This window comes from Mesoplodon bidens, assembly GCF_964165515.1.
Source record: "Mesoplodon bidens genome assembly, chromosome: 14".
Classification (NCBI taxonomy): Eukaryota; Metazoa; Chordata; class Mammalia; order Artiodactyla; family Ziphiidae; genus Mesoplodon; species Mesoplodon bidens.
In genome coordinates this window covers 53,458,283-53,481,805 of record NC_138170.1, presented here as the reverse complement: position 1 = coordinate 53,481,805, position 23,523 = coordinate 53,458,283, and the positions used below count along the sequence as shown (strand labels likewise).

Sequence of the window (23,523 nt, the reverse complement as noted above, 5' to 3'; positions counted from 1 at the left end):
TACTGTATCAGTTGCTGAATATATCAAAAGAAATAAGACATGGAGTTTACGGGTTTTGAGCATGAGCCACCCTGTTCTTGCTTGGCCCTGCAATAAACCTTTCTCTGCTCCAAACTCTGACAAAAATAAATAAATAATTAAATAAATAACACATAGTCCTTGCTCTGGAGGAACTTAAAATGTAGTTGGGGAGCCATGCAGATAAGTCAACTATTACAATACAGCGTTTGTCAAGGGCTATGAGAGCAAAAATATGTGCCTAAAACAATAAGTAAGGAGAAGGTGACATTTAAGCTGGGTTTTTCAGAATAAGTAAGGTTTAGCCAGGCAAAGGAGAATAGGGTGTGTGGGGATGGCAGTAGGAATGAGAAGCTCTTGCTGTATGGAGGAGATACATGATCAAAAGGAACAGAGTGATAGTCTTATAGGGCTCCCAGAGGCTCGATGTGACTGAATCATCTCTCAGGACTAACGGATTAGATGCTGAGAGAGATGGGACTAGAGAGGGAGAGAGAGAAGCCAAAAGATCAGGGACTTTTGTCGGCCTGGCTAATAAGTTTATCCTGAAAGCCATGGGGAGCGATGGAATGAAAGAATTTTAAGCTGGGGAGTGGTGTGGTCAGGTTTACCTTTTAGAAAGACTAGTTTACCTGTTGTGCACAGCACGAATTAGAAGCGGCAAGGCTGGAAATAGGAAGGCCATGAAGGAAGCCATACAGAAGTCTCTGAGAGAGGGGGTGATGGCCCACACCAGGGAAGGCGCAGTGGAGGCGGAAGGGACAGGTTAAGAAATACTATAAAAAAGAATCAGCAGTATTTGGAAGACAATTCAAAATGGGAAAAGAGGGAGGTATTCAGGATGGCTTCAAGGCTTCTGGCTTGGGTTTAGGGTTGCTAGATTTATCAAATAAAAATGCATGCAATATTGGGACATATTGATACCAAAAAAATAATTCCTTGTTTATTTATTTATTTATTTTTGGCTGTACCACAAGGCTTGTGGGATCTTAGTTCTCCAACCAGGGATTGAACCTGCACCCACAGCAGTGAAAGCTTGGAGTCCTAACCATTGGACCACCAAGGAATTCCCAAATGATTCCTTGTTTAACAGAAATGCAAATTTAACTGGGAATCCTTTATTTAATCTGGCAAACCTACTTAGGTGACTGGATAAATGTTGGGTCATTTATCAAGCTGGGGATTAGAGGAGACATAGATATGGGAGAGGGGGCCAAGAAGATGAGGAGTTTACTTCTATTTATACTGAGTTTCAGATATCCAAAGGATATATCTGACTTCTGATTAACCCCCAATACCTTTCTGCCCTTCTTCTGCAAGGATAGTGTTAGCTGGCATATGGCCACTCAGCTTAAGACTTTACTTCCCATCTTTCCTTGCAGAAAGCGGCCATGTGACCACACTCTGGCCAATAGGATGTGAGAAGAAGTGATGTGTGTCTTTTTTTTTAAGATAATGCATATAATTTGTAATTTTATTTTATTTTTTAAATTAATTTTTATTGGAGTATAGTTGATTTACAATGTTGTGTTAGTTTCTGCTGTACAGCAAAGTGAATCAGTTATTCATATATCCACTCTTTTTTATTTTTTATTTTATTTTAAAATTTTATTTATTTGTTTGTTTGTTTATTTATTTATTTTTGGCTGTGTTGGCTCTTCATTGCTGCACGCGGGATTTCTCTAGTTGCAGCGAGTGGAACCTATTCTTCATTGCAGTGCGTGGGCTTCTCATTGTGGTAGCTTCTCTTTGTTGCAGAGCAAGGACTCTAGGCGCATGGGTTTCAGTAGTTGTGGCACGTGGGCTCAGTAGTTGTGGCTCACGGGCTCTGGAGCACAGGCTCAGTAGTTGTGGTGCCCAGGCTTAGTTGCTCCGCGGCATGTGGGATCTTCCTCGACCAGGGCTCAAATCCGTGTCCCCTGCATTGGCAGGCAGATTCTTAACCACTGTGCCACCAGGGAAGTCCAAGAAGTGATGTATGTCTTAGAAGGATTGGGCATGAATTCTCTGGACTCTTTTCTCCTTTCTTCTGGCTGAAAGATAACCAAAACTGAAATAGCCACCTTGGACTCAGAGATGAAAAGCATATGTTGAGGATGGCAGAGCCATCTAACTTGCCCTGGGCCATCTACCATATGAGAGAGAAATAAACTTAGCCTGCACCTTAATTACCAAGAGGAAATGTTCAGTGAGCAGCTGGAAATACAGGTCTGCAGCTTAGAGAGAGGTGTGCACTAGGGAGGGAGAATTGGGAGTGATTAGTACACAGACATTGAATGAGGCTTTGGGTTAGATTTCCTAGAGGAAAAGTGTGGTGTGAGAAGAACTAAGCAAAAGAAAGTCAAATGCTATCTTTTTTCTTTTGACGTGTTTTTTTTTTTTTTTTGGAGACACAACTTTAAATTTACCCTCAAGTTAATAGAGATCTTCCAGGAGTACTAGCATGGATGTTTGAATATTTTGTTTTCATTTCCAAAGTTTTTCCACTCTATCTAGCCATGCATTAATATTCAGTACTACTGAATTTGTTTGTATTTGGATTTATATTTCAGCACTGTCTGGGAAGGGGTAAGTTCTCACATCCTGTGAGTATTTGGACACTTACACACGTCCAGGTGGCTGTGCTAGTGTCTGTGGTAGGGTCAGTATACGTGTGTGTAGTGTGTGCCTTGGGTGTGTCAGCACACGTGTTCATGTGTTCCTGTGTTCTCGCTTGTTGATATGCCCTAAAGACATCTTTGCTTGTTTGTCTGTGGGAGGTGCTGGTTATATTGGCTAAGTTAGTAGCCAGTCCCCAGCACTGCCAAGATATAGCGTTTTAGATTCTTCTCACATGGAAGTCTTCTGTCCATTTTGGAGACTGTAGAATATTTTTTTAAAAGATCATTTCAATTGTCTTTTTTAAAAAATAGACTTTATCTTTTAGAGCAGTTTTAAGTTCATAGCAAAATTGAATGGAAAGTACAGGCATCTCCCATGTATCCCCTGCTCTCACACATGCATAAGGTCCCCCATTATCAACATCCCCTACCAGAGTGTTATATTTGTTGCAATTGATTAATCTACATTGGCACATCATTATCACCCCAAGTCCGTAGTTTACATTAAGGTTCAGTCTTGGTATTGTACATTCTGTGGGTTTGGGCAAATGTATAATAACTTGTATCCATCATTATAGTATCATACAGTGTGGCTGTACCATTTTGCATTCCCACAAGCAAGGTATGAGTGTTCCTGTTGCTCCACATCCTCACCAGCATTTGATGATGTCAGTGCCTTGGGGTTTGGCCATTCTAATAGGTATGTACTGCTCTCTCATTGTTTTCAATTGTCTTTTCAAATCCAAAATGTTTGAAGGAAGAGTCTCACAAAATTCTCCATGGTTATTCCTTGCCGCTTCTGTATAAGTCTACCTATTCTTCTCAAACCCCAAACTGAGGCTGAATTTTGCATAATATTATATGAACGGAGATCTGCACAGGGGTTAAGGACACCACAGTGTGTGTGTGTGTGTGTGTGTGTGTGTGTGTGTGTGTATTTTGGAAATTTCTAAACATACTCAAAATTAGAATAAAAAGAACCTCCATGTACCCATGACCCAGCTTCAATTATTATCAACATTTTGACAATCTTGTTTCATCTATCCCTCCCTTTTTTCCTGCTAGTATGCTTTAAAGCAAATATTAGATAGCTGAAACATTTCAGTTTGTACATTTCATTCAGTTTGTATCTCCAATTGATAAGACTTTTTCCATTCCACAGTGTCATTATTACCTAACAAAATTAACAACAGTTCTCAATCTCATCTAAACCCAATCTGTGTTCAAATTTCTTGATTATCTCAGACATCTTTTTAGAGTTGGTTTTTTCAAAATCCATGTATTGCATATAGTCATGTCTTTTTGGTCTCTTTTATTATAAAGCAGTCCACCCTCACCATTGATTTGAGGAGGAACCAGGTAATTTGTTCTGTATAATATCCTGTGTTCTGTATTCATCTGATTGCTTTCCTGTGGAATCAAGTATGTAATATCAATGTAATACCAAGTGATATCAAGTAATATGTTCCTCTATCCTCCATATTTCCTATAAACTGGTAGTTATATCCAGGGTCTTGATTAGATTCCAGGTCAATATTTTGGCACCAATACTTCGTAGTGTGGTGCTATTACTATGAGGCATATAGTATCTGGTTGTTTCACTTTTAATGATGCCAAGATTGATCACTGGGTTTAAGTAGTGTCAGCCCACAAAGTTCCCATTAACCTTTCACCTGATGGTCTTAGCATCTATCGATGATTTTTACCTAGACCCATTATTTCATTTGGAGTATTAGTGATTTTTAAAAATTCTTTTTTTATTAAAATGCCTCTTTTTTAAGACTTTTTTTTGATGTGGACCATTTAAAGTCTTTATTGATTTTGTTACAATATTGCTTCTGTTTTATGTTTTGGTTTTTTGGCTGCAAGCCATGTGGGATCTTAGCTCCCTGACCAGGGATCAAACCCACACCCCCTGCATTGGAAGGTGAAGTCTCAACCACTGGACCACCAGGGAAGTCCCTAAAAATTCTTTTATTCCTTCTGCATTTATTAGCTGGCACTCTTCTAGCTCCAGAATAGTGCTGATAAAGGCAATAATGTAAGTGCCAGGGGTTCAGGGTCAAGTGAGTGTCCTGTTTTCCTGGCCTTGTTCCATATTTAAAAAGATCAGTTAACTCTCCTAACTACACTGGTGGTCAGGCCTGAATTCCAGGCTCATTTCAACTGAAGTGACCCTTTGTGTTCAGATAATGTTGAAGTCAGCAAGTATCCTGGAGATGGGTCCACCTTGTGCTCCAGGAAAAGGGGGCTCTAGGAGTTGCAGGGGGGCCTCTTCCTAAGACACCAGGAGCTGAAGGCCTCTCAGAACCTGAGGCCTGACCACCAGAGACTGACTTTGCTGGTTTGGAGAGGGCTCTCTTTAGCCTCTCCCACCCGAGTCAGGCTCAGTCTGGGGCCCTGGCTCTCCTGCTTTTCAAGGAAGCAGCAGCCATTCAACCACTGGCCCTAGGAACCAAATGTCTGAGTCTCTGGTGCTTTAACTTTCTGGTGCTTCCTCTGTGTCCTCAGGTGGACTCTGGGCCCTTTTCTCCCCTGATCTGGACACTGGGCTCCACACCTTCTTTGAGAAATAGAAACAGAGCTGATCTCCTGACTCGTGTACCTCCATTAGCCCTTTCCCCCATCAGAAGTCTTTTGAAGAAAGCCCCAGGATGAATGGTCCTGCAGGCAGAACCCAATTCTGGGATTAATACTCAGCTCTCAGGGACCAGGATGTGAGGCGAGACTGGGATCCATCAGGTTGTGTAGACAGCTCCCTGCTCAGCAGGTGAGTAAATCATACAGACCATTCTTTCCTTAGAAGGTGAGCCTCTATGGAAAAAATGGCGCCAACATTCATTTCTGGGGGAGATGTATTTTAAATTCTGTATAAAAATGTACCGTAGTAGGAGTTCATGGTACACATTGTTGGGTTTTAAAAAATGAGACTTTTAGTCCCCTCAAGATGCTAATTAAAAAAAAAAAAAATGTATATTCTTCAAAATAGTCACCTGCCTTTAGATGGTTACAAACCACAGAGGAAAACCTGTGTTATTCTTCACATTCCCACCAATAACCATTTGGCTTTGCATGACTTTAAGCTGTTTCTAAAAAATCAAATCCACTCTGAAAGCACAGTGGTTTGCCTTCATGGAGGGCGGCCAAAGAATATGCTGCAGGCTGAATGCAGCCCTCAGAGCGAGGAAAGCGTTTGCCCCTGCGCTACCCATACTTGGACACTAGATGGCAGGCTTACCTTCTAGATGGAAGTAAATGCCCTGGCAGCCCTACCTCTGCTTCCGGCAGCCGCACCCTCGGGACAGATCCCAAAGGCATTTAGTGGACTCCCCAGGGAAGGTGTGACCAAGCCTTGGTGTGAGGTGAGGGGAAGAGGTGTCTGATTTGGAAACTCTTGCCTGCTTGTCTGCAGTTGCAGTGGGATCAGTGTCGGGGCCCACAGGATCCCAAAACTCATGGTTTGTGGCCATTGTGACACCCCTGCGGTGCCAACTGGGCCCTCCTCACACCTGTTTGTCCCAGATGTGGGACTTAGAAATGTCTCCAGCTTCCCTCAGATTGGCTCAAGGTGCAAGGTCTTTCAGATGTCCCAAACCTGGGAGGTTATACTTTATGCAGGCTTTTATCAAACGGAAGCCCCTGCTGAGTGTAAGGACTACTGAGGGCCAGGAAGGAAATGTACAAGCCTGTGCTGACCCTGGGTGAGGTCTGTGGTTTCACTAACATTCAAGACTCATGGCATTCTTTTTTTGTTATTATTTTTAATTTGCTAGATAAGTTTAGTTACCATCTGTCACCATACAAAGTTATTACAGTATTATTATTATTATTTATTTTTTTGCTGTACACGGGCCTCTCACTGTTGCAGCCTCTCCCATTGTGGAGTACAGGCTCCGGACGCGCAGGCCCAGCGGCCATGGCTCACGGGCCCAGCCGCTCCACGGCAATGTGGGATCTTCCCGAACCGGGGCACGAACCCGCGCCCCCTGCATCAGCAGGCGGACTCCCAACCACTGCGCCACCAGGAAAGCCCTACGGTATTATTAACTATAGTCCCTATGCGTATATTACATCCCTGTGGCTTACTTACTTACTTATTTATTTTTATTGAAGTATAGCTGATTTACAATATTGTGTTAGTTTCAGGTGTATAGCAAAGTGATTTGGTTATACATATATATACACACACATATATATATATATATATTTTCAATTCTTTTCCACTATAGTCGATTATAAGATATTGGATATAGCTCTCTGTGCTGTACAGTACATCCTTGTTCTTTATTTATTTTGTATGTGGTAGTGTGCATCTGCTAATCCTCTTCTCCCAATTTATTCCTCCCCCCTTCCCCTTTGGTAACCATAAGTTTGTTTTCTATGTCCGTGAGTCTGTTTCTGTTTTGTAAGTTTATGTGTACTATGTTTTAGATTCCACATATAAGTGATATCATATAATATTTGTCTGTCTCTGTCTGACTTACTTCACTTAGTAAGATAATCTAGGTCCATCCATGTTGCTGCAAATGACATTATTTCATTATTTTTTTATGGCTAAGTAATATTCCATTGTATATGCATACCACATCTTCTTTATCCATTCCTCTGTTGATGGACACTTAGGTTGCTTCCATGTCTTGGCTACTGTAAATAATGCCACTATGAACATTGGGGTGCATGTATCTTTTTGAATTAGAGTTTTCATCTTTTCTGGATATATGCCCAGGAGTGGGATTGCTGGATCATATGGTAGTTCTATTTTTAGCTTTTTAAGGAACCTCCATACTGTTCTCCATAGTGGCTGCACCAGTTTACATTCCCACCAACTGTGTAGGAGGGGTCCCTTTTCTCCACACCCTCTCCAGCATTTATTATTTGTAGACTTTTTGGTGATGGCCATTCTGACCTGTGTGAGGTGATACCTCATTGTAGTTTTGATTTGTATTTCTCTAATAATTAGCAATGTTGAGCATCTTTTCATTGCCTGTTGGCCGTCTGTATGTCTTCTCTGGAGAAATGTCTGTTTAGGTCTTCTGCCCATTTTTTGATTGGATTGTTTGGTTTTTTTGTTATTGAGCTGTATGAGCTATTTGTGTATTTTGGAAATCAATCCCTTGTCAGTTGCACTGCAAATGTTTTCTCCCAGTCCATAGGTTGTATTTTCATTTTGCTTTTGGTTTCTTTTGTTGTGCAAAAGCTTGTGAGTTTAATTAGGTACTATTTATATATTTACTTTATAACTGGAAGCTTGTGCCTCTTAATCTCCTTCACTTGCCTCATAGCATTCTTAACACGCCTTCTTTTGGTTGCTCCTGCTTTCCTCTCATCCAACCTAACCCTAGACCCAGGGTTTAGACATCATTATAAGTCCTGCTTGAGGACAAGAACCTTCACTGGTTTACTTCTGGATTCCCTATGTCTGGCACAAGGTGAGGGCTCAGTGAATGTTTTCTAAATGAATGGTTGATCAAATGAATTAATGTTGAAACTGAATAATCATTTAGTTTAACTTCCTAATTCTGAAAAAGGTCCCAAATGAATGGAAATGTATTATATTTTCTAGATTGCCTGTTGAGATTCCGCCCCAGGATCTGAACTTGGGATATGCCTGAACCTTTCTTACATGTAGCTGAAATCTCTCACACTGCAACTTGAGACAGTTCTTTTTGCTGTGACCTCAGTGCAAGTTGATTATGGGATTGGGGAGTAATATTTTTATGGGCTGAATTCTGTCCCCCCCAGAATTCATATGTTGAAGGTCTAGCCCCCAGAACCTCAGAATGTGGCTGTATTTGGAGATAAGGCCTTTAAAAAGGTGATTACAGTAAAATGCAACTGTTAGGAGGGGCCCTAATCCAATCCGACTGGTGTCCTTACAGGAGGAGGAGATCTGGACACACAGAGAGACACCGGGGTGCATGCACAGAGTAAAGGCTGCGGGAAGAGGCAGCAAAAGGGCAGCTGGTTGTGTGCAAGCCGAGGAGAGAGGCCTAGAGGAAACCTAACATGCTGACACCTTGATCTTGGACTTCCTGCCTTTAAAATGGTGAGCAAATAAATATCTGTTGTGTAAGTCACCCAGTCTAGGGTATTTTGTTAGCAACTAGCAAACTAATATAAAGTGATATGATATGATATGATATATATGGTTATAATGTAACAAAACATATGATACATCATGTTTTGCCCCTTTTGTCAGCATGTCCACTGTCTAAATGACTGTCATCTAACTGCTGTTCGATATAACATCAGGTAGGTGAGGTTTTCACCCTACCTCTGGCCCCTGGCTCTTACCTGGCAGGCAGGAGGGCTGAAAGACACCCTAAAAAAGGAGAGATGTTCACAGCTTTAATCACAACATGGGCTGCCTTCCCAGGTCCTTTTTAGAAAAAATGGGCTCAAATGTGATGCAGAATAGGCTGATACAGTCCTCAGGAGAGGGGCTTCTCAAGCATCACAAAAGCCGAGCTCCCCAAAGAGGTCAGCATGGCCTCAGTGGCCCAAAGTTCGACACATCAGGATAAATCAGGTTTGTCAGAGAGAAAAAGCAACAAAAGAGGCTGCTTGTTGGAGATTAGATTAGATCAGAGAAGATTTCATAACTGCTCCACATCTTGAGGATTGAGGACTTGGGAGAGCAGGAGGGAGGGCACAGGGCTGGCTGAGGATGCAGCAGAGACTCTAAGCAAGAATCAGCTCAGTGAACAGGGAACAGCCCAGGGTCAGAGATCACTGCAGTGAAGCTGTGAAAAACAAGGCAGTGCTGTCTCCTTCCAGAGTCACGTTTAAGTGGTAGGATTTGGTCTTGTGAAAAATGACTGAGGGTAACTTACTCTCTCTAAAGTGGAAACTCTGGGTCAGGCTAAGGGGGAGGGGCCAGGATGGATGGAGGAAGCTAAAACTGAGACTCAGCTCTTCTGGGCACGTGGCCACTAGGATGTCTCTGGGGCATGTCAACCCGCCTTCCTTACACTGATGGAGACCCTCTCTCTCCTGTTGGAAATGCCACTGTGAGTAGATGCCACTGGAGAGGAGAGAGACACACCAACAGGAGCACACATAGAAGGAAGATCATCATCCATAAAGGGTTTCTCCTGCCTTGGCACAGACATGCAAGAAGGGAAGTGGGGAAATGACCTTTTTCCTCTGTCCCTAATTTCCAGCTTAGCCTGGCTCAGATATGGGAACTAAAACGGGACCTTGGTCCTTCGTCTGTTAGTGCCCTTGGCCTCTTGGTCCTGGACACCAAGGATTAGCCTCCCTCTTCCCTCTGCCCACCCCTCTGTCTCACCACATTCCTCCCTCCAGGTAGCTGGTCCTGCAGCTCCAACCATGTGTCTGTGGGTCACAGAGCTGGGTGGGTGCACTTCAGTATTGGGTAACACTGGGCCCTGAAGAAAGAACAAATCATGAAGATATCATTATCAAATAGAGGATGATATCATCAGATAAACAGCCCCATTTTTCTGATGAGGTTGTTGAGACCAAAAATGGGGAAAGGATCTGCTGAAGGTCACATAGGGCTGATCAAATCTTCTAATAGACATTACCAGAGACATATGTCAAAGCCACGTGAGTCGTTAAAAAACACATCCCATAGAGTAATAGCTCAATTCCAGTCTTTTTTTCTGCCTATGTACCAATCCAGCCTATTTTTAAAAAGTCAGTCCTTGAAGCACTATATATCCCCCCAACCACTTTATGTCAAGTAAAATTCTAACATGAAAATAGATGGAGTCTGCTCCCATGAAACCACATCTGGGAGAGTGGTCACTTCTGGGTCCTGGGTTCTGTAAGACACATCAACATGGTAGACGAGGGACAGGCTGACTCTGGTGGTGAAGCATCTGAGAACCAGGCCATTCAGAGGGGGAACTAGGGAAACTCAACCTGCAGAAGAAAATACTGAAGAGAACCATGACAGTGAGCTTCAGTCGTGAAGGATGAAGGTGGGAAGGGCAGAGGTCACATATGTATTGTTCCTTAAGGCAAAATTAGGACCTAATCCTGCTAGAAGTCCGATTTAGGTCAAGAGAAGAAAGAACTTCCCAGGCTAGAATGGGATTTTTTTTTCTCCTCAGTCCTCTTGGGAAAGCATTGTCTTAACTTCGGCTCCTATAACAAAATACCATAGTCTAGGTGGCTTAAACAACAAACATTTATTTCTCAGAGTTCTGGAGGCTGGAAGTCTGAAGTCAGGGTGCCAGCATGGTCAGGTTCTTGGTAAGAGCCTACTTCCTGGTTTATAGACAGCTGCCTTCTCCCTGTATCCTCACGTGGCAGGGAGAGAGAGATGGATCTCGTGTCTCTTCCTCTTTTTATAAGGGCATTAATCCCATCAAGATCCCACCCTCATGACCTTGTCTAACCATAATTACCTCCCAAAGGCCCCGCTTCCAAATACCATCATACTGGGGATTAGGGTTTCAACGTATGAATTTGGGAGAGACACACACGCACATTCAGTCCATGACAAGGGTCTTTGGTCAGACATAATTGATATTAACAAGAGAAGGGCTATTGCCTTGTAGCTGTTTCCCTCTGAGAGACCAAAAACCTCCTCAGGGACCTCAAGGAACTGAGTACTCTCCATGATGGAGCCAGCATTCTGCAGAGAAGGCAAAACTATAGGAAAAATCCAAGGAGGCCTTGGGGAGAAGAGAGGAGAGAGAAGGGGCTCCTGAGTGCCGGGTGTTGTGGTACCTCTCAAGCAATGGGAGCTGGCAATTCGGCCTTGGCCAGGGATAGGCAGGACACGGGCTCTCTGGCTATCACGGGGTTCTGGTGCTTCCTGTGTGGGGACCTGGGAGCCATTTTTCTGAGCACACGGGAGTGGAGCAAGCCCACAGTTGTGTTGTGGTTTCCTTTGTACATGGTGATTGCAAACCCACAGTCGACATCACACATAGGATATTTTTGAACCGCATGATGACAGTGGCACACTGAGGGCCCTCAGTCCTCTCCACTGGAATGGAGCAGAGAGGGACGCAGTGGCAGTAAAGGCAGGACCATTGTTGGATAAGAAACTCCAAGTATTTGCACTCTGTCATTCTCTTCTTCCACCCATGTAAGCGCTCTGCAGCAGAGCTGCAGAGCGTATAGTTGTGTAGGTACACTGTACAACTCCTGAAGGCGTCATTCCAACCTGTGCAACTCTGACTGGCAGCTCTCTGTGAAGTCCGAGACCACAAGGAACCCAGGAGCCACACCCAAATTGCCATTTCAAAAAGACCTGTCACCTTGAGAGGGACAGCTGACCTTTTCACAGACATCGGTATGAGATTGACAGGACTCCAGCCACACAGCCAGTGAAAGATGAGCGGCCCCCGGTTATCTCCCTACGGGAGATGACCTTCGGGAAAATTACAAAGTCAGGGGTTCTCAAGTTTTCACACCAAGTTGGATATCTTTCTGTTCTTTTTCTTTGACATCGCACAGAAGTGACTTACCAGTGGAATATGCTGATGGAAAATGTTGCATATTTACATCCCAAAGTATAAGTTATAAGCTTAATTTTAGCCTAATGTGATTTGAAATGGGAAACCACAGTTGCAAATAGCCCTGAATGTGATTAAACTCCAGGGGGGGTTGGGAATAATGGAGACATGACAGACCACCTCACAATAGCTCGCTCCACGCAACAGGCTAATGAAATTACGTACCTGACACACAGTGTATTTTCTGAAAACTGAAAATGCACTTAACATCTCTGCGGTTGATATGCCAGAGATTTTTTTCCCTATGGAGAACATTACATTTTAAAATTATTTGTTATATCTTTTTAAGTTGCCAGGAAAACCTCTCTGATTTGGCAGTACAACTTCCTAGAGAACATATGACTCTCCTGAAAAAAATCCCCCTTCCTTCTTGGTTTTAGAAGAGAAATTTGGGAAGAAGAATGATAAATTGGTCATGATGTTGGGGAGGAGAAAGGTTAATGTGGCCAGAGTCACAGGACTGGGTTTAAAATAAGAAAGAGTTATCCTGGTTTCCAGAGAAACTTGGGATGGGGATTCCTTCAATCACTGAGAGCTGAACTGTGGACATTATTTTGGTCAATCTTGAAACGTTCTCCGTCTCTGGGTGAGTGGAATAGAAGGGAGTAGAGGGTGAGGGCAAGTGTTTTTTTTTAAATAAATTTATTTATTTTGTTTATTTATTTTTGGCTGCATCACATCTTCATTGCTGCCCACAGGCTTTCTCTAGTTGCGGCGAGCGGGGGCTACTCTTCGTTGCGTGCACGGGCTTCTCATGGCAGTGGCTTCTCTTGCTGCGGGGCATGGGCTCTAGGTGCGCAGACTTCAGTAGTTGTGGCGTGCGGGCTCAGTAGTTGCGGCTCGTGGGCTCTAGAGCGCAGGCTCAGTAGTTGTGGCGCACAGGCTTAGTTGCTCCGCGGCACGTGGGATCTTCCTGGACCAGGGCTCGAACCCGTGTCCCCTGCATTGGCAGGCGGATTCTTAACCACTGTGTCACCAGGGAAGTCCCAAGTGTGTTTTGAAGACATCTCTTTTTTCCTGTGAAAACATTCTTTTTTGATCCCTCTACTCTACCTCATTGATCTGCTTCCCTTTATCGCAAAACTTCTTAGAAGTTCACTAGTCCCTCTTGAAACCACTACAGTCAGGCTTTTACCTCCACTACTTAATAAAACCACACTTGCCACTTGTCACCAAAGGCCTCCCCATAACTCAATACAATGGTCAGCTCCTAGTCCTCCTCTCACTAGGCCTGTTGGCTGTTTTCAACATGACGGATCATGCTTTTCTCCTTAAAATAATTTCTTCCAGGAAACCACCCTCTCCTGGTTTTTTTTCTCAGTCTTGACCTCTCTACTTGGATACCTAATAGGCACCTTAAATACGTCCAAAACTAGACTCTTAATATCTACCACTGAAATTTGTTCTTTCCTCGTGCATATCAGTTAACGCTTAGGCCAAAAATCTTGTAATCATCTTTAACTCTTTTTAATATCCCACAACCAGTCCCTGGGCAATTCCTTTCAAATCTACCTTCAAAATATAACAGAATATAACCTTTGCTCACCACCTCCACTGATGTCCCCCCTGCACCCCGGTTCAAATCATCTGCCTCCCTCCCCTGGGTGATTTCAACAACCTCCAACCTGCGTGCTGCTTCTGCTCCCCTCCCCCAACTCAGAGACTGCTCTCAACACACCAGCCCCTGTGAGCTTGTTAACATTAAATCAGATCCCAGGATCCAGACTTGGGTTCTTTCTCTATTATCCTGCTGTCCTCCTCCTTCCAAGAAGGGCATGGTCACTTCTAGGTAGGGGGACAAGGAAAGGATTGGGGGAATTAGGACCTGAGTTGAGCCTGAATAACAAGGAGGATTGGAATGGGTAAGGGGGGACAGTGCGCTCCGGGGAATGCCACAGGCAAGGTCCTTAAAGCAGCCAGTCTCTTGATGCATTCAGAGATTGGAGAAAGGCCCAGGGGGGTAGACATCCAACATTCATGTTAGGGAGTGCCTGGAAAGGTTAATCTGCGTCAGCTGGTGGAGGGCCTTGAATGGCGCGCTCAGGAGTTTGGTCTTTATCCTGCATTTTCCAGTAGGCTTGGGCGGACGGTGAGTGGGAGCGACTATGAAATTCACTTAGCACAGTTATCTCAGCTGCCTGCCAAGCAGACTATTTAGTCCAATTCAGAGGCAGAGCTTTGTTGAGCATTGAGAAGTCACTTGCTCCGTATGAATCCAATCACCGCACCTCAAAGAGGGAACACAGAGCCGCCTCTGAAAAAGCCTGCCCCACACTCTGGCAACTCAATTCATGAATATGCTTTTCCAATGTCTGACACTGCTGTTTAGCAAAGATATTATGGGACAAATCCTTGATTTGACCTTTTGTATCTCTATCCATCCCACTGTGCTAAAAGCAATTACGTGCATCTTGTGTGTGTCTGCTGGTATGGGAAGTCACTTAGCCAGGGTCCTTTTCACACTCCAACTGTCCTCTCGCTCATTCCTTCCCCCTCTCACCGCAGCAGCACAGCAGGCCTCCTCCCGCTTCTTGGCAGGCTCTGAAATGGCATTAGGGGGAGGTGAGCAGGGATGTAAACAGGTGGAAACAGTTCTGTCATGGTGATTAGCATTCCCTCGACCAGGCACAGCTCCAGATGAAAACACGGGGCTACAAGGGACCAGGGAGGAGAAAGCTGGCAGTGGAGTGGGAGGCAGAGGAGGGCTGAACCCATTGTCAAAGGGCGGCCAACCTTCTACACAAACTTCCTATGAAACAAAGCAAGCTCAGTGTCAGTGTGGTGGTAATGGTCCCTGTCTAGGGATAGGTGACCCATCAGCCACCTTCTTCACCTGTAGTAGATTTATGTGTGCTAGTGTCTGTGGGATTAAGTGTGTGTGCAAGTGCCCACATATGCGGCTATGAGAATGCACAGTTGTCTGTGGGTGTCTGCATGTTGTTGTGTGCTTTCCAACACCTGTGTGAATGCCTGTGTGTTATCTATGTGTATGTGCTTATAGGTCTGGATGCCCAAGAGAATGCATGCTGGTATCTGTCTATATATGTCTGAGGATGCATATATGGAGCTTGCATGTATGCATGACTGCATGCATGGCACGGTATATTTGTCTGTGTACAGTCTGTGTATGGGGCACTGTTGGCCTGTATGAGAAAAGGGCTGGGTGCGGAAGAGCACCCCATCCTTCGCTTTGATGGAGCGGCTCGGCATGACCATGGAAACCACTCCAATCCTGGCCAGGAAGAGGAACCTTATTTTGCTAAATAGCCTAAGGGTCTGGTCCTTCGGGAACTGATACCCTCGACTCAATTCCCCAATTCCCCCAAACTCGAGCCCTGAATGTAGTTGAAAGACAGACTCAGAGCTAGGGAAGATGTCCAGGAAGACAACAGAGGGAGAGGGTTAGAATGCTGGAGGCAAAGACCCTGGAGAAATAGGGAGAAGATCGAGGATCTTTTTTCTGAGTTTTTGTATGTAAATAATTTACCTTGGAAAAGTGAGCTGGCCTCTTGGGCAGGAGGTAAATGCAGACAATAAAATAATGGTGAGTAACGTGATCTGCTCCCAGCCCAGGCTCACCCCTGATTGAGCTGAGGCTAAACTGGAGGAGGAGAGGAAACAAAACTGGCAGGTGGGGGAAGCTCATCAGAGCTGATTTGGACCATCTCCGCTGCCTGGAAGGGCTCTCTGCTCCCAGCCCTAGGCACAATCACCTGATGGTGCCGCCATTGACTCTGGAAACTAGGGCAGAAAGGAGAAGATTAGCAACGCCTGCAATCAGAACTCTATATTGTTACCCAAAAAGACCTCCTAAACACAGAAGATTTTACTGCAGTTGGCAGTTTCCTGCCACTCCAACTTCCAATCAGCAACGTGTGACCCGGAGTGATCTTATCACCCATTCCAGGCCACCTCTGAGCCGCTCAGATTATTCTCAAGGTAAGGAGGGGTTGATGAAACCTCAGGGTCAGGTTGTCTGCTTTTAAAATCATCCAAGAGTCTCACTCAGACAGACCTTTTATGATTACTCATTGATTGCTCATTGTATGCAAGTTAAGAATAGAGATAAAAAACAAAATAAAAATTATCCATGAGGATACAACCTGGAAATAACCAACATTTAACGTTTGATGTGTATCTTCCCAGGCTTTTTTTCCCCTTCTGTATGTCGCTATATCTACGTATATCTACGAGCTGTTTTATAACTTATTTTTTCACTTATTAATATGTCAAATATCATTTCATGTCAACGAAAATCTATACCATCTTTTTGTAAATTTATTTATTTATTTTTATTCTGGGCTGCATTGCATCTTCGTTGCTGCAAGCGGGCTTTCTCTAATTGCGGCAAGCGGGGGTTACTCTTCATTGCAGTGTGCGGGCTTCTCATTGCGGTGGCTTCTCTTGTTGCAGAGCACAGGCTCCAGGTGTGCAGGCTTCAGTAGTTGTGGCATGCGGGTTCAGCAGTTGTGACTTGCAGGCTCAGTAGTTGTGGCACACGGGCTTAGTTGCTCTGCGGCATGTGGGATCTTCCCAGACCAGGGCTTGAACCCATGTCCTCTTCATTGGCAGGCAGATTCTTAACCACTGCACCACCAGGGAAGTCCCTACACCATCTTTTTAAATGGCTGCTAAACGTCTGATTGCATGGGCATACCATAATTTATTTAGCCAATCTTTGTTTTTTAGGTATTTAGGTTTTTCTTTTTCTTTTTGATCCAGATTTTAAATTTTGAGGTGAACTGGGGTGGGTGATGCAGGTCCCACTCTGGGGACTGGAAGCTGGAGTTGCAGGAAGCTGCTGGTCGTTATGAAATCTACAGTGTTTGGAGGGCTTTCTGGAGTGATGTGTGTGTATTATCTGACTGCAGGCACTGCTAACTTTCTCTGGGAAGCTGCCTTTCTGTCCAAGTTCCAGACACAGTGTCAGCATCACTGGGGCGCCTACAGGGAACAACCACTCTCTGCCCTCAGTCCATCCAGACAGCAGAGAGGGCCAGAACAGAGAGCAGAGACTTCCAGCGGACCTGCTCAACCTCAGCAAAGGGTTTTTTTCCTATTCTGCATCACTCACTCTGGTTTTTATTTCTACCTGGATCTCCTAAAAGTTTGTTTTGTCTGCTTCTGCTCCCAAATAGGAGTCCCTTACAATCAATTCTGTTTAATCAGTTTACTCATTCATTTAGTCCATATACATTTATTGAACACCTATTATGTGCCATTCCATTGTGCCGGCACTTGGGGAGACAAAGATAAGTAAAACACAGTCCTTGGCCTTCAGATATTTCCTGAACAGAAGCAGGAAGCAAAGAGATAAAGCCTGAATCACAGCTCTCATTTTCCAGACTCAGGTGAACGCCTCCCTACTCTGTAAACCCTCCCCAGGCAGGGGGCAGGGCTTCCCCATTGTGACTCCCACATCTCAGCCACCACAGCCCTGACCACAGGATGGTCCACAGTTGAGACTGAGAGCCTCTCAAGGCCAGGGGCTGGATTCTACCTACCCCCTGTGCCCAGTGCCTGACCAGTGCTGGATACGCAGCAGAGAAAATGCTTAGTGAGTATTACATAGGAGAATGCAATGTGGTCACCGCCAACAACCAGCCTTAGCCCCACTGGATCATCATTCCAGTCATTTGTACTGATAACCAGTCCCCTCCACTCCTGCCAAGGATCTCAGCTAAGCCTGGGGGCTCTGAAGCCAGAGTGTGTGGGTTCAAATTCTTTTTTTATACTTACGGTGTGATCCTGGGTTAGTCACCTAACAGATCTGTGCCTCAGTGTCCTCATCTATGAAATGAGGGTAAGAATAGGACCTACCTCGTCACCATGCGTGGTGAAGATTATATGGTTAATACCTGTAAAGCACTGAGAGCAGAGGTAGACACATTGTAAGCTCTCAGTAATGGCCAGCTGTGACCATTACCGTGATTCATGTTTCAGCCAAACTTGCAAGGCTTGGGTTCTTGTGATTAACTCTTTTGATTCTTTAAAAGTAGCTCTGCTCTTTCAAGTTCCTCTCCCCAGAGACCTGGACCATGCCTCCTGGAAGCTATTAAGCATAGCTATTAAGCATAGTAATGCCCTGCATTACTCTCCTGCATCAGACAAAGTTCTTGGCCTCCCTGAAGCACATGTCTCAGGGATTAAAGGAAGGTCTCTGTCCTCCCACCTTTGTATCAATACAATGGAAATCTGACTATTGGCTCCAAGATGGCCTTTATAACTTTTCCCAGGATCTTGGAAGCCCCACTCATGCTAATGGGGTGTTGGTGGTCTGCAGTGATGTCTAAGCTTCTGAGGTGGGCACATAAACTCCCAGGCACAGTGGCACATTGTCTCCCATCAAAAGAAAATGACGTGTGCTCCAGGTTGTACATCTAGGCTTGGGAATGGGTTGCATGGAATTATGCACATTCTCAGAGTCCTTTGTGATTGATCTACAGTACACTTTTTAGCAGGGGCTTGTCTGGAGTTAAGAAAACTATGTGGGGCTCAAGCAAGGCAATTCCTTGATGTGAAGGAGGTGAAGTCCCTAGTACACTCATCTGTCCAATCGATGAATTATTGATTCATTCAACGAACATTCTTTGAATGACTACTATGTACCAGGCAGTGTCTGGTGCTGGGATGGTGCCAAGTCCAACATAGAACCTGTGCCCTTGGCGTTCACAGTCAGCTGGGGATACAGGTGATAAATGATCATATTATACAGTGCATTATGTGCTACGATTCGGGAAGCACAAGGAGCTATGGGGATTCATGGCAGGGGCATCAAACCCAGACTGAGATGAGTAGGGGAGGCTTCCTGAAGGAAACAATGTCTGAACTGAAATTTGAAGGGTGAATAGGAGCTAAGACAGCCAAAGAAGTGAGCATAGTATGTCTAAAGGCCAGAAAGCAAAAGAGAGCAGGGCATGATGAAGGGTATGAAGTTGGGTACCACAGGACTATAGCCTTACAAAGGCAAGAGTGAAGAGAGATAAAGCTGGGGAGGCAGGTAGGGGCCAGATCCTGACGGCTATTCTGAGTCTTACTGAGGAGCTGGACTGTGTTTCCTACCCCCAGGCACTTATCCCATGTCCCATTCTTCCTGATTCCCAGGTATGATGTTTGCTGATAAGGCCTAATACCTATGGGGAAGGTGGAGAAAGGGGCTGCATTTTAGAAGGGACCTCAGAGGAGGAATAAAAAATTTTGTCTGAGAGAATGACAGCCAGTGGGATGGACATTTTGGAAGTGAGGAACCCTGCCTAAATCCTCTTCAAGCTGCAACTTGTAAGTAGCTGCTTGCTTCTAAACTCAGGGAACAAGTTCTTTTGTTTCTGTTTTCCATAAGAATCAGGTGGACCGATTTTTGCCCCATGAGGACACATAAGCCTTAATCCTGTGCACAGTGTGAGGAGAGAAGCCAGTGAGCATGCAGGAGCAGTTTAAATAGACTTAGTGAGGTGTGTGACAGGGCCTCAAACAGCAGACAGCACATAGTGGACATTAAATAAATAACTGCTTAACTTGCTGACATCATTTCCACTAACCATCCTCAGATGTTCACCCTTCCTGAGTGCCAGGCACAGAGGACAGTGAGGGGGCGAAGTGCACGTGGTCTAGCCCAGCAACTCAGACATCTCCACTGTCGGTGCTCATGGCACGTAGTGTAAGTGCACATGGCGGCACACAGTGGTACTGAGGCCTGACCAGTGGATGGCTGAGACAATTAGAGCTTTGGAGCTCTCTTCTGGACAGTTTCCTGGAGGAGATAGGACTTGAGGAGGGCCAGAGAGTATTACCCAGGCAGAGAAGATGGGAGTCAAGGATGGGAAGGTGGCATGGGTTTTGCTAAGAGCTGAGAGGAGTAGAGGGAGAATGGGAGAGGGAGTGGGACCAGGGTCAACAAAAGCATGGGCAGAAAATGCAATCCCAGCCAACCACAGCGAGGTTCTGCAGTCAGCTGGACCGGAGTTTGAACCCTAGCGTCACCTCTTATAAACTGGGTGAATCTGGATAAATTACTTACATTTTGTGAGTCTCAGTTTTCCTCATCTTTAACACTAATAAGAACTCAACTAACATGAGGAGCAACATGGTATAAGCCCTACGCTACCGAGGCTAAGAGCAAGGATTTAGGGGTCAGAGAGAACTGGTTTCAGCTCACACTCAGCAAGCTACTATTTATGTGGATTTGGGTAAATTAATTACCCTCTCCAAGGCTTACTTTCTTGCTGGTCATGGGGATTGTTGTAGTAGATGTCAAGATGAATGAATGAGGTAATGCAGGTAAAAGACGCAGTGCTTGGCATCTCCAGCATGATTGGGTGCTAATTACTAGGTAATAAGGTGAGAGGAATCCAACTCCAGGAGGAGGGGAGCGTGAAAGCAGTGCATTGCAACTTCTGCAATTGCTCTTCCGGGCTGGAGGGTCCAAGCCTAGAGGCTTCCTCCCATCCCTGTTACCCAGTGGCCGGAGGCTGCCTTAAGCAAAGTATACGATCTACCGAACTGCCGAGCGCCCCTAGAGCTGCCAAACCAGACATTACCATTACCATAAGAACAGCATGGGTCCCAGATTGACAGCTGAGTGCTACCATCTGTGTTTCAAAGGACAGGAAGAGAGTAGTCTAACCAATCAGCTACAAAGGGCTGAATGTGACCGCAGATGCATGGGTATGGTGGGCAGTGTTGAGTGAAAAGAGTGGGGAAAGAGGAGGTGACATCAAGATTCATTAAGTTCTATTGACCTGGAAGTGGTGAGAAGTCAATGCTGGTTTCTAGTGGAAAGTTTTATTGTGGATCAACATCTAAAGAACAAAAAGGTTTGATGATTTCCATCACAGACAGTTCACTGCTGTGTAGGTTTGGCTATCATTTTGTTTTGCCTCCTGAGGCAAGTTAATTTGCAAGCAGAAACATATTCTTTTCCCTACCTGGAGTTGGATCAGGTCTAGCTAGATTAGAGAGGGTCCGTCACATGGGAAATGGAACACAGGGCAGCCAGGGCCCCGGCCCCAGCCTCTGCCTCCTCCTGCCCTGCACTGCTTTGAAGCATACCCATTCTGGCTGTCTTTATTTCCCTAGCTGCCGTTTCTACCTCCTACTTAAAAAGGATCTCTTTCATTAACATATTTGTTTGTGTTTGTTTTTTACCCTAAATTGTTGAGTGCCTTTTAATGTGCTAGTGTTGCATCAAGTTTTCACACTCTGCTGGGAAAGGCAGACACATGTTTACTGCAGGTGATAATTGTTTTCGTAAGGGAATGAGCAGGTGCCATAGTTGCTTAGAGGCTGTAATAAACATTTCAAAGTGCAGTGCCAACACCCACTGCCTCTCTCTGTCCTGAGCCCCTCACTGGAGGGCAGAGCAGGGGTCAATATGGAGAGAACACCCCCTCCAGGGGGACCTGGGAGTACTGGTACCCTCAAGCTCAGTGACAAAGCCTGGGCTAAATGTTTCTGTCAATTGCTTTTTTGTTGTTGTTTTTGGTTTTGTTTTTTTTTGGCCACACTGCACAGCTTACGAGATCTTAGTTCCCCGACCGGGCCCATAGCAGTGAAAGCACCATGTCCTAACCACTGGACCACGAGGGAATTCCCTCCATCAGTTGCTTTATCTGCAAATCTTGGCTGCGTGTCTTCTGTGTGCACAACTGCATGCTCGATGTTTTTGTGTCAGGAACTTGGGTAAAGAGATCGTATGGACGGTCTTCAAGGGGTTTAGTCTAACTGGAGAGTTTAAAAACTAAGATAGCAAACAGATGTGATGGGAAGGGATTTTTTTCTCCTTCCCTTTTGTTCTTGGATTTGGGTGCCTAGCAGGGTGGGATGACAGAGGATGAGAGACCATTTTCTAGCACGATTGGGTACAGGCTGCTCACAGCCCAATTTGAGGGAGAGCCATTCACATAGAATGACCCTACAGGAGGAGTCCCGGGCAGTGCAGAAGGTCAAATAATTTTAGAGATTCCATTCCCTGACAGGCCACCATGAAGCCCTCTTTCTCTACTTGCCAGGGTTCAGGATCCAGTGCCCTCTAGAGTGGCTCTATTCAATAGAACTTTCTGATGATGTTCTTTATCTGCACTGGCCCATACAGAGGTCACTAACCATATGTGCCTAATGAACGTTTGAAATGTTGCTAGTGTGACTGAGGAACTGAATTTTTAATATTATTTAATTTTAATTAATAATCTAAATAGTCCCATGTGGTGTGTGGCTAGCATTGGACAGCCCAGCTCTAGCGTGAATCTCTGTGGATTGAAGGGTAGATAGCCTAACAAGAACTAAGACCCCGGACATGAGAGCAAAGAGGTAAAAAGACTCATGGACTGTTGAGGAGGAAGAAGATGTAAGCAGTTCAAGCGTGAAAAAGTTTCCTCTGCCAATCACGAGGGAGCAGACTTTTAAACAGGACTAAGAAAACCAGTGCAGAAAAACTAAGTGGCAGGTCACATATGTATGGTTTCGTTTATATGAAATGTTCAGAATTGGTAAATTCATAGAGTCAAAAAGTAAATTAGTGGTTGTGAGAGGCTGGAAGAAGGAGGGAATAGGGAGTGACTGCTTAATGGGTACAGAGTTTTCCTTAGGGCCATGAAATGCTTTGGAACAAGACAGAGGCAGTGGTGGCACAGCAGCATGCAGTACTGGATACCACTGAATTTTGCACTTTACTATTTTTATTTTATTTTATTTTTTCAGAATTTATTTATTTTTTGGCTGCATTGGGTCTTCATTTCTGCGTGCGGGCTTTCTGTAGTTGTGGTGAGCGGGGGCTACTCTTTGTTGCGGTGCGTGGGCTTCTCATTGCAGCGTCTTCTCTTGCTGCAGAGCATGGGCTCTAGGTGCGCAGGTTCCAGTAGTTGTGTCTCACGGGCTCAGTAGTTGTGGCTTGCGGGCTCTATAGCGCAGGCTCAGTAGCTGTGGCACCCGGGCTTAGTTGCTCTGCAGCATGTGGGATCTTCCCCGGACCAGGGCTCGAACCCATGTCCCCTGAATTGGCAGGCAGATTCTTAACCACTGTGCCACCAGGGAAGCCCAATTTTGCACTCTAAAATGGCTAATTTTATGTCATGTAAATTTTGCCTCAATTAAAAGAAAAAACCAATTAGGTGTCAGGGTGTGGGAAGGTTGAAGGTTATTACTGAGAAAAACAGGTGAATGCTCCTACATCGCTAACTCTCCTTGTGGTCTCGAAAGAGATGATGTATGGTGAACACCCAAAGTAAAGGACTTTTATACATTCTTCAGGATTCTGTGTGAATGTGTGTGTGACCACCAACATGTAAGATCATTTAGAGCCTAGGCTATCCTATGTCTTCCTATCCAGGACAGAGGTGTATGCTGGCATGGTCAAGGAGTATAGTTAGCAATGACCAAGGACTAGACTATGAAGGGGAAATGATATCAATATG

The 23,523-nt window shown here is 44.8% G+C and overlaps 1 long non-coding RNA gene across 2 annotated transcripts in view; it reads left to right on the top strand.

Moving 5' to 3' along the window:
* The window catches only part of LOC308628122, an 84,756-nt gene that overhangs the window by 37,623 nt on the left and 23,610 nt on the right, over nt 1-23,523 (top strand). For both annotated transcript variants that reach the window (XR_014017498.1, XR_014017499.1), the window contains exons 4-6: nt 3,197-3,318; nt 5,130-5,388; nt 8,498-8,664. This is a non-coding gene — a long non-coding RNA (uncharacterized lncRNA). The remainder of the gene's footprint in view (nt 1-3,196; nt 3,319-5,129; nt 5,389-8,497; nt 8,665-23,523) is intronic.